Genomic DNA, 11,721 nt, shown 5'->3' on the forward strand with positions numbered 1-11,721 from the left:
GTACCTAAGACACTTTGGATGCTAACACATTCCCTCTGTGTAACCAACCCCCTTACCTGTAATCTCTAGCATCTTATTAGTTTAGATTTGAAAACTTCTTATCTTTGGGTTTTGTTCGTACTTTTCCCTTTTCCTTTGGAAACAATAAAAGCGCGGCGGCGACTCTGGTTTTATTGACGTTAAGTTTATCAATAGCTTAATGGTCATGAATTTACCGCTACAGAATAATCCGTACTCCAACACCTATAATCCAAGGTGGCATGATCACCCTAACTTCTCTTATAGGAACAACGACCCCCAACAAGTCATGGGACCTCCGGGTTTCCAAAAAGCTACACAAACCGAGCCTAAGAAATCTAACCTTGAACTTTTGATGAAAAATTTTGTGTTAACACAAACCCGCCAAAAAGATGAGTTTAGAAATAAAAACCTCCTCACCAATGAGGCGCTTAGGCAGTCTAACACTAAGGTTGATAATGTTGTCACTCATACCAAAATGTTAGAGACTCAAATCTCCCAAGTAGCACAATAACAAGTTACTTCTTCCGCCCCTCATAAATCATTTATAGGGCAGCCTGCACAAAATCCTAAGGGACATTTGAATATTGTGATAACCCATAGTGGTAAGCAAGTAGGTAGTTCTAGTGTGTGTGTGTGTGTGTGTGTGTGTGTGTGTGAGAGAGAGAGAGAGAGAGAGAGAGAGAGAGTAAGAGAGAGAGAGAGAGAGAGAGAGAGAGAGAGAATGTTTCAACACCAACCAAAAAGGAGGTCGTTGAAGAGGTTGAGAAGGAGGCACCTTATATTACTCCTCCTCCCTAAAAACTTATTGTTCCTTTTCCAAAAAGGCTTGTGAGAGCCAGAATGGAGATCCAATTCAAAAAGTCTGTGGAACTTCTCATAAAAATCCATCTTAATATGTCTTTCACCGAGGCACTAACTCAAATTCCCTCCCATGCCAAGTTCTTAAAACAAATTATTTTCAAAAAAGAAAGCTAGAGGACCATGAAACTGTGGCCATGACCCTTGATAGTCATGATTCAAAAGATGGTAATCCCTAAGCTCAAAGATCTGAGAAGTTTCTCTATCCATTGTCATATAGGTACCATGGACTTTGAGAGAGTGCAATGTGATTTAGGAGCTAGTGTTAGCTTAATGCCTTTGTCCGTGTTAAGAAATTGGATATGGGAGACATGAAAACTACTAACGTGTCTTTGCAACTTGCCGATAGATCGATTAAGTATCCTATATGTGTGTTAGAGGATGTCTTGGTGAGAGTTGGAGAGTATTATATGCCGGTTGAATTTGTTATAATGGACATAGATGAAGATTATCAAATCCCGGTAATTTTAAGAATGCATTTCTTAGCTACGACGAGGGCCATCATAGATGTCAAGAGAGGGAAGTTGACCTTTGAGATAGAAAAAGATAAAATAGAATTCATTTTAGAAAAACTGTTGAAGAACCCTTCTTTAAGGGATCTTGTTGTTTGGTTGACTTTCTAAGTGGTTGTGTTGTGTTCAAGAGAATGCATCAAAACCTCTTCTAATTGCTAAGTTGGAAGAGGGTTTGCTTGGTGGCACTAAGGTTGAGAAAGTTGATACCAAGAATAAGGGTTATGAAGAGGCCTTGAGAGGAAATCTTATCTCCTCTAATGAAGGCCTTGATGCGCATGTTAGGAAAGGTGATGAACCCCAAAATCATAGGACTCGTCTAGGGTTAAAGAAGAGTAAACTTAAGGAAAAGAAGAGAGTGAAAGAGAAAGTCCGTGAAAAACCAGACCAAAAGTATGAGCCTCCATATTAAAGGAAGAAGGATACATAACATGGGTGTTTAGAGTTAATTGGATCTCGACAATGGCTAAGGGACATGCTAAGTATTCTAATTTGAAGGAAGCACCCTCTTGAGTTGAGGGTGTAAGTGGTCACGATAAACGACCTTAAACAAAGCGCTTCGTGGAAGGCAACCCACGTTTTTTTGCACTAACTAGTTTCTTATTGTTTTATTTCTTTTCAGGTAATAAAAAGCTCACAAGAACGAATCAATACAAGTGCCAATTGTTGGAAAAGGTTGAGAAAAATGATTCAAGGAATCGTGCCCAGAAGAAAATCCTAAAAAACTAAGAAAACAAACTCTCCCATAGGAAACTCAAAGGCTTTCTACTAGCACCCGTAGCACCTGCTACTGGTCGTAGTAGGCCCAACCCACAAAACCCTAAAAAACACTCATCACCATATAGGGAACAACACCTTGTTACGGGCAGTTGTAGCATATGCTATGAGCTGTAACAGGGCATGCAGAGGGAGACTAAACTTTTTGAAAATGTTTTCAAATTCAAATGCTTTTTGGGACCCCACACACCTCCATTTAAGCCAATCATCATCCATTAACTCTCTTTAAAACACAAAAATATGATTTTCTTACCATCATTACCATCATTCATTCTCTTTCCAAATCTCTCATCTCAAAATTCTCCAAACCTCCACAAAAACTCCATTGTTCCCAAACACAAAGCCTCCACCTTTAACCTCATACTACCCCAACCTCTAAATCACCTTCACAAATTTTTTATTATCCATCATCCTAATTCTACTTCTGGGTACAAATTTCCCAAAACCTTCACTTCAATTCTACTTCTCTATTTTTATTACATTTTTATTTTCTTGCATTTTTAAGTTCATGTTTCTTTCTTTTTTTAACTATTTATATTTTATTTGTTTCAATAGGACAATTTTCGTAGCTTTTCCCAAACTAGGACCATATAAAATGTTTTTCATGATAAGCTTCAGTTATAGGGAGAACGGGAAAGTATATAGAGTTTAAGGAATGAAAGGCTATGACTAGGGACATCGGGAAAGTTTGAAAACTTAGGTATTACCCAAACACCCTAGGTCTCCCATAGTAGGATGCAAGTCTAACATGTAGACTTATACCATAATACTTGGATTCTGAAAAAGTGCCCCCTTATTAATTCAAAATGACAGACCGACATAATTTAGACTTGCCACATGTATGATCGATTGGGAAGCCATAATCTTGGGCACCAAAATGATGAAAAGACAATAAAAAGGCAACTACCATCAAAGTTGGGTAATCCTCACCCGGTTATTTAGCCTAACAGTGGTTGAATTCTCAAAGTTCATCCCAAAGTGGACCAATAAACATTAAAGTGCGTAAATTCATCGAAAAAAAGAAAAAAAGGTGCCTAAAGCAAAAATTTCCGACCAGTCTTGTGTATGCGGCGACAAAAATAAATAAATTGTCTTAATATTGATTAGACAAATAAAAGGGGAAAGGAAAATTTGGAAAAAGATACTTAAGCCCAAAGCATAGTTAGAGAGGTATCCGAAAGAAAGACTTAGGTCAGTGGCTTTATTGCGGTTAGTATTCTTGTGAATACCTTTTTTGACAAGTGATTATCAAGAGAACTAGGCCTAGTCGATCAGAACGAAGACTCACATATGAGTACTATTAACTTTTTTCCTATGATTTATGATGATGTTAACCGCTTGATCCAAAAACTTATAAATGCAAGCTTTATTGCTTGAGGACAAACAACAATCAAAGTTTGGGGAAGTTTGATAAGTGATCTTCGCATCATTATTTATAGTCTTTTTCTCTTAGTATTTTATCACATTTTTTCCGGTCTACTTCCAATTACCATGTTGTATGCTCTGGGTTGTGCATTATCTCTATTTTAAGGGCCTAATGAGAATCCAAGACAAAGAGGGATAAAAAAACAAACAAAACAAGGCAAAATGGAAAAAATACATTTTTTCCCATAGTAAAACCAGAGAGTTGTTACGGCCACCCATAACAACTTCTATGAGTCGTAGCAGCAGAAACCCTAGGCGCTATGCACGACAACATAACCCATACCCGTGAGTACCCACCCGAATTCGTCCTGAATTTTACGGGGAAAACCCGCTTTGATTAAGTTTGGATTCAGGTTTGGGTTTTACCCGAATATAAAATACGGGGATGGGTCGGGTAATGGGGGAACTAGTACCCACCCTGAACCCGTCCCTGAACTAGGCCTAGTTTTGATAATGTAGAATATTAAATATGTGGTTAATGCTTTGATATTTTGATTTGTATATATTATTTAAAATATTTGAGATGTATGCATGAAATTTTTTGATATTTTTTTATTTTTTTATTTATAATATAATTTGATTTTGGAAAAGCAAAATTTTATTAACCAAAATGATTTTACTAAATAGATGGTGGCAAAACGGGGATACCCGAACCCAACCGAACTCGTTTGAGACGAGTTTGGCTTTTAATTCTCCATCCCCGATGGGGTTTGGGGTGGGGAACGAGGATTGTTTTGGAATTTGGGTTTGGGGGAGGTAAAAACCGTCCACGGCCTACCCCGTTGCCATGTCTACTAGGCGCCCCCACTTTGCTCAACTCCCATATAGAAGTCAGAGACCTGCTACGGCCACCCGTAGTAAGAAGGCGAAAAGGATTTATTTTGTTTCCATATTTAGACCGATTCTATATTATTGTGGCTCTTAGGAAATACATGATTTGATTCAAATTTGAATAATAGTCATTTAACCAAGGACTTTATGCACTTTATATTTTTCTCTATAAAACTCATAACCTGTTATGAGTTTTTGGATCCCTATTTTATTCCAGTTTTATACGTATTTGCTATTTGCTTTTTCTTTGTAATTCAAGTCTCCAATGGAGAAATTGTGGATCAAGACTTAATCATAATTCAGATTTTATTATTCATTCTTCTTCAATCGTTTATATGTTATAGTTGTTTGATATGAATTTGATATTGAATACCGATTTCGTTTTGTTTGCTCTCACCATGAGTGAGTAGTTAATTAAGGACTAGGGGTTATGGGGACTATCTTATGACCTCTTGTATGATCCGTCACTATGATTATGAGAATTTTAGTTTAAACTTATTTTATAATCTGAGTTCATGCGTTCCAACTTCATTACGAAAATAAGTAGTTCTCAGATATCGACCGTAGTCTAAAAGAATATGTGTCGATACCGGGGCGCAGCTTTTTAAACAACTGAGTCCAAAATAGATAAATTGCTTGGAAGAATTTGAGAAAACATATAGCTGAGTAAAAGTAACAAAATGTCAAAGAATAATGAGGTCGTGCGAAAGTAGACGAATTATTCATTGTCGATATGGCAATGCGTTGGCGAAAACAGATATTGCCCATATTTATCTATTTTCTATAATTTTATGCGAAATTCTTGTAATTAAAGTGACATGGATTATGTGATTGTGTTAGAGTAAGAGCCATAACCCTAGGTCCTGCTTGCCCCAATTGAGATTTAAGTGGTTATTCAAATAAGTTATTTTCAATTAAGTACTTTTCTTTTAAGTTGTTTAACCAAAATCTATATTTTTGATTTCTCTATATATACACCGATAGGACAAATTTTGGTACTTAAGTCATTGGTCTCTGTGGTTTGAAATCTTTTATTACTTCGCACAACCATGCGCTTGCATCAAGGGCTGAGATGAGGACCATCTGGATTTGGCAAAACCAAGATTTCAGGGATGAGTTGGATCGATTATGTGACTAGTACAACTCTGGTGACATGTGACTTAGGAGTTTTTAGAAATTTTCAATTTTTTTGTTTCCCTTTTGTACTATGATCCAAGGAAGAGTAATAGATAACTCTAAAAAATGCTCTTCCTCTTTTGTACTTCTCTTTGTTTTGAATTATTGAATTAGTTAGTTCCTGTTATTTCTTTTAGATTTTTAATTTTTTACCTTACTAGTGCCAACACAAAAAAGAAAATAAAAAGTCATTAGAAAAAGAATGAACAAAACATATCAACATTGAAGTTCTCTTGCATATTGAAAGTTGATGAAGAAAAGGGAAGCCAACAACTTATACTCAATCTTCAGATACCTCGGCTTATAAGGTTTGAGCAAAATATTTTCATTACTCACCTTTCTTTCTTATGAGAGTACCCGTACATTAGTTATTTTCTAGAATTTTCATTGTTTCTACTTAGTCTATTGGGTTGATAAATTCACACCGAGGTAGTTGTTTGTGAAAACTCTGAGCCTTTTTAAATCACCCGTTTTACTATGATTATATCCCTTTCTAACCACTTTGAGACCTAGTCATTCTTTCGGTGATATAGCTTGTTATATATCCATTTGACTTGAAAGATTACATCTTTTCACCCTCTTTTGAGTTAGGTAGATAAATTTATTTTCCTAGTCTGATGCAAAAGAATAAGTTTGGGGTTTCTCTTGGAAGTTAGCAACATTTTATTTTGGGGTTGGGGTATTAGAGAAATTGGTAAAAAGAAATAAAATAAAAATAAAAATAAGAAGTTAAAAATGAATATTCAAAAAAAAAAATTGTGAAAGAGAAAAGAATGATGAATAGGATCAATAAAGTGAATCTCTAGTACCAATAGAAAAAAATGATATGAAAGGAATCAAGTAACATAAGGAAAACTAGGTACATAACTCCAAAGATTTAAGCCTACTATCCCGAATTATCCTACCCATAAATAAGTCATGTTACAACCTTGAAAAGATCTCAAAAGTGTGTTTAAATATGACTTTAATTGACTATGTTAGAAAATTTTCAAACTCATAGTTAAATGCTTTTGTACGTTGATTGTGTGATTACCCTATAAAATTGAGTGAATAAAGGTAAGATGAGAGTCAAATTGAGTACTTGTGTGTTTGGAATAACTTTTCCGAGTTAATTGGATTGAAGAAGGGAACATAAGTGTTGATCATAAAAATAAAGGTGACGTTCATTAGTAAAGGTAAATATTTTAATTATGATGAAATATTCAGTGTGCAGACAAGGTACTTGAGGACAAGCAACAAAGTCAGTTTGGGATTGTGATGACATTCGGTTATTACATAAAATTCGAGAGTAATTTCGACATAATTGGAAGAATAGTGAGCAAAATTTAAGCACAAATATGGATAATTGAACAAAGTTGCAAAAGAGTGAGAAATATGGATTTAGTGAAAAATTGAATAAAAAATGAAGAAAAATAACCAAGTTTGCTTCTGGAATTCTCGCAGCTACGATAATGATATTATGGGCGCTATGGCGTCATATTGCATCCGTGAGGAGAACCAACACGACGTGATGAAGCAAAAAGCCTGACACATTTTGCAGCTTTAAATAGAGAATCTGGAGAGCTTTTTATGGGTTCTAAATTTAAGATAGAAAGTGACGGCCATGGACTTTTGGGATAATTATTTTGAGAGCATTGAAGTCATTGGAAAACTTATTTTCCATACATTTTGATGGATGATTATTATCAAATCATGGTAATTGTTAAATTCTCTATAAGTAAATAAGTTATTATGGGTTAGGTCTTTTAGAGATGAATCTTTTTGTACTATGTTGTACCATACGACTATTTGAGATTAATTGAATGCTTTTATGTTATTACTATTATTTAATTGTTCTTGATCAAAATGCTTTTTGTGTGTTGACGAGCGCATAAATTGATATGAGATGAGTAGATATTATTGACCGTAAGTCTACCAATCCGATCTAAGACAATTATTCAACTTAGTAATTAACTAGGAATAGGTAATTATAAGTTGTAGCTTTTGAATTAACGAACTTAGATCACTTAGTTTAACTCTGAATTAGCCTAAAGAATTAGAGAATTATTGTGTAAATTAGTGAATTGTATCACAAATGATTAGGTAAAATGGCCTTTTAATTCGTCATGATATTTTAACATAATTGTAAATTTTTTAATACAAAGTTCATTAACAAGTATAATTAGGGGATTCAATATAAAATATCTAATCACCTTTCGTCATCAAACTTTAATCCATTAATTTTATCGTTCTTATTTTCGTACCAAATTGCTATAAAAACTCTCCACCCAACTATTTAGTTTAATTTGCAATGTTATCTCCTTGTTTTGATTCACAATCCCCTTGAACACAAATTATTTTATTACTTCGACAAGACTGGTACACTTGTTAGTCTAGTCCGTTAAATGCTCACTTCAACACCATCGTCCAAGCTCAAAAAGAGATGACGAGAATGCAAAGGAAGACTAACTCAAGGATTAATTGTCTCACTAACAAGCTCGCTGTAACCCGACTCGTATCTCCGATTATGTCCAATGATGATGATAAAGATGCAAATTATATATTTGCTTAGGTTTTTGCTTTCTTATTTTAGATGCCTTCCGTTCCTGTTTCATTTCCCTTTTCCCTATGTTATCTTTTGTACTCCGCATGATTTTTAATTAATGAAAAATTTCCCTATCTGATTAAATCTAGTCGTTTACCATATCTATACGTATTTCCTTTTTTTAATAAAATATGTTTCCCTTCTTAGAACATGTTTAATCTATATGAAATATGTGCTTGGATATTTATAATTAATGTCTAGCATATTTATCCACCTTTTTTATTATGACAACGGGGGAGAATTATACCTTCAGGGGGAGTAGAGTATACTCTCTACTCATGTGAGATGGATTTAACCACTCCAAAATATACCTATATATTTTCTTTTCACCAACTCCTAGAAAGATGCATTGACATCATAAAAAAGGGTGAGAATATGGATTTATGTGTTTGAAGGTATAGCCAAGAAGTGATCCAAGATGGTGAAGCCCATTGATCAGTGGCTACTTAGTTTTGATTATGACAACACTTGAAGTCAACCTAATACTAAAGATAACTCAAGCGGTCAAAGAGGTGCAAAAGGGTTAATCAATCTATCCTACAAATCAATCCATTCTCTTAAAGACAAATATAATTGTTTAAAGTCAACATTATGGTCCAACAACAATTAAGTGAAGTATTTCAAAGAAGATTGATGGTTCAACCTCTCAAACTCTCAGATGATGGTAATCAACAAGAAGTATCTCAAGCCTCATCAAGAATATTCAAAGGACTTGGATGAAAATAAATCAAAGATAAAGATGCCAAGACTTGAAGGTTCAGAGATATGAAAAAGAGGAAGTCTGAAACGCCTAGTCGTGTATGTTTGAGTGACAGGTGTCTTGTAAATATGCAAATGCATTTTTGGAAATATTATGGACAATATCTCTCTCTCTCTCTCTCTCTCACACACACACACACACACATACACACACATATACACACAAATAATGAGAATCATCTCCTTTTTAACTTAGAATCACCTAAAAATGTTTTTACACTCTAGCCAGTCATTTAGGGGATAGTCTGATTGGTCTGAAGGCCCTTTCTAAGGAAATAATTGATTAGACCAAGTTACTAATCAATTATTTTCAATTGGTAGAGTCTAGAATTTATTAGAATCGTGACTTAATGAGTGGTAAGAGCTAGAAATAAAAATATGCCATTTGGGTTGATCTAGTCCTTATGGCTAATCGATTAGATGACTTAAAGTTTTGCCAAAAACATTCCAAATTTATACAACACCATGGTTTATATGTAGAGAGCTTCTCTATCATTTTTCATATTCGGGAAAACTTGAAAAATCTCATTTTTCTCGTTACTCACTGTAATACCCTAATTTTCACCCCTAAGATGCCTTATCATTTGTATCATTTTCATAACATCAAGGTCATAAAATACTTGTGTGTATATCCTTATGCTTTTCTAACCCCATAAAAATACAAAAATATATATGTCTTATTTTGCTTTGTTTGCAAGTTATGGTTTTTGCATTAAGAAGGTCAAGGGATGGATCCATAAAGGCTTAGTGCAATCATAAATATCTCAAGGTGATCATGAGTCTCCCTCCATCAAAAATCAAAGTTTGTACTTTCCTTAATTTAAGTTCATCAAGCCAGAATTCATCTGGCACTCCAAATTAGGGGTTTTGGTCAAAGTCAGCTTAATTGTTGACTCTTTGACCAAAGCATGATCCTATGGATTGAGGAGTGATCCAAGGTCCTCAAATGTGTCATCTTAACCCACTCATATGATTCAAATGGCTCAAGAAATTAGGTTCATGAGCAAATGAAAGTTTTGAACACAATTGATGAAAAGTCAACAAATGCCTAAAGTCAAAGTTTGACTTTTAAGTTTTTTTGGCGAACTATGGATTTTTTAAGTCAAGGATAATGAAAATATGATCAATGAAGTCATTTGATCAAGTTTAATCAAGAGAATCAAGGTTACTTGCAAAAAGGGCAAAGATGGAGAATTTAGAATTTTCACCAAGTCCATAAAAATCATGTCCAAGTACCCAACTTTCCAAGGCCATAACTTGTGATCCAAGCCACCATTTTCTTTGCTCCAATGATAAAATTAAAGGTCTTGGTTCATACTTCAACTTTGTACTAGTTTATTAAACCCCAAAAATGAATGGATGAGGAGATATGGGGCCATGAAGTAGAGGATTTATTTGCTCTTCAAGTGACAAAACACTTAGTGAAATTTTCAGCATGCCAACTTAATCAAATGACCAACTTCATGCCAATTTTTCACCAAGATACCAACTGATTCAAGAAAAGTTCTCAACATGAAAGTTTTAGATCATGATTCCATCTTTCCAAAATGTCCAAGAGCAAGAATTTCCCATGCTTGAGCTAAGAGAATCGGATTTGGGAAGACAACATCATGAAGTGGTTCATAGGTCAAGTTACAAGCCAAGTTGCATTGCAAATCCAAGTAAATCTACAAGATCTCTAAGTACAAGTCCTTCTTGCTTCCAAATCTCACTCTAATCATAAGATTTCACACACTTTTGAGCCATTATCCAAGCAACTAAGCCATTACACATTGAATCATTCCATTTTTGGCATAAAGGTCACACTTGCATTTGTGTAAAGTGGCTTTAACCCAACAATTAGTCCCATTGAGCTCCCAAATGGCTTTGGTTCTGATACACACCAACTCTAAACCTTAATTCAACCCTTATGCTTCAGAAAAAGCAATGCAAAACACTATATGCGCTCCATGCTTTTGACATGCTTCCCACTTGGTGTTTTGTGCAAAATCCAACCAAGCAAGCAAACCAAAAAATGAAACGATTATTTTATGATATCTGAGGCTCCTTAAATGCTTAAGGATCACAATAAATAGAGGTCAAGGCATCATCTATCCACATACCAAGCTTTCCAAGAAAAACTTCATTCTTGAGAGCTTTTCAACCCTAACCACCATTCTCTCATTTGGCTTATGCATTCTACAAATCAAGAGTTCCAATCATATTTTGGAAACTCATAAGCATAGGGAGAAGTATCAAACAGTAGCTGGAAGTAGTGTTGAAGTGGAATTGGACCTTGCTCCATTAGGTATATTCTTGAATTCGAAACTCATTGTGCATGCATCATTTTCATTTGATTTTTGAAGCAAACATGTAGCATTTATTGTGTTAAGAAGGATCATTAGCTTACATGTCATTTATATCGTTGTTTGTGTGAGTTTCTGTTTGCATGAAACCTAGGGTTTCAGGTCTGGTTTTGGCCTTCGTGCATCTTTATCTTTGAGTGTTATCTGAAACCTATCGTACCATTGTGTTCCTTACACTTTTCTAAGCAACTTTGATCTTTATTTCATGAAAAATGGTTGAGAAATGAGAGAGATATAATGGATGGAAAATCTGGAAAAAGAATAAGAGAGAGAGAGAGAGAGGAGCGCGAGGTTGAAGATGATGCTGAGGTGGCATTGAAAAGTCAAAGGGAACATGTTTTATAATATATACAAATTTTTGTGTTTTAATTAACGGATGTATCGCCACCGTAGTGGTAGAAGCACGCACCTTAAGTCACTTGTAACCAAAGGG

The sequence above is a fragment of the Lathyrus oleraceus genome, chromosome 5 (assembly GCF_024323335.1).
Source record: "Lathyrus oleraceus cultivar Zhongwan6 chromosome 5, CAAS_Psat_ZW6_1.0, whole genome shotgun sequence".
Taxonomy (NCBI): Eukaryota; Viridiplantae; Streptophyta; class Magnoliopsida; order Fabales; family Fabaceae; genus Lathyrus; species Lathyrus oleraceus.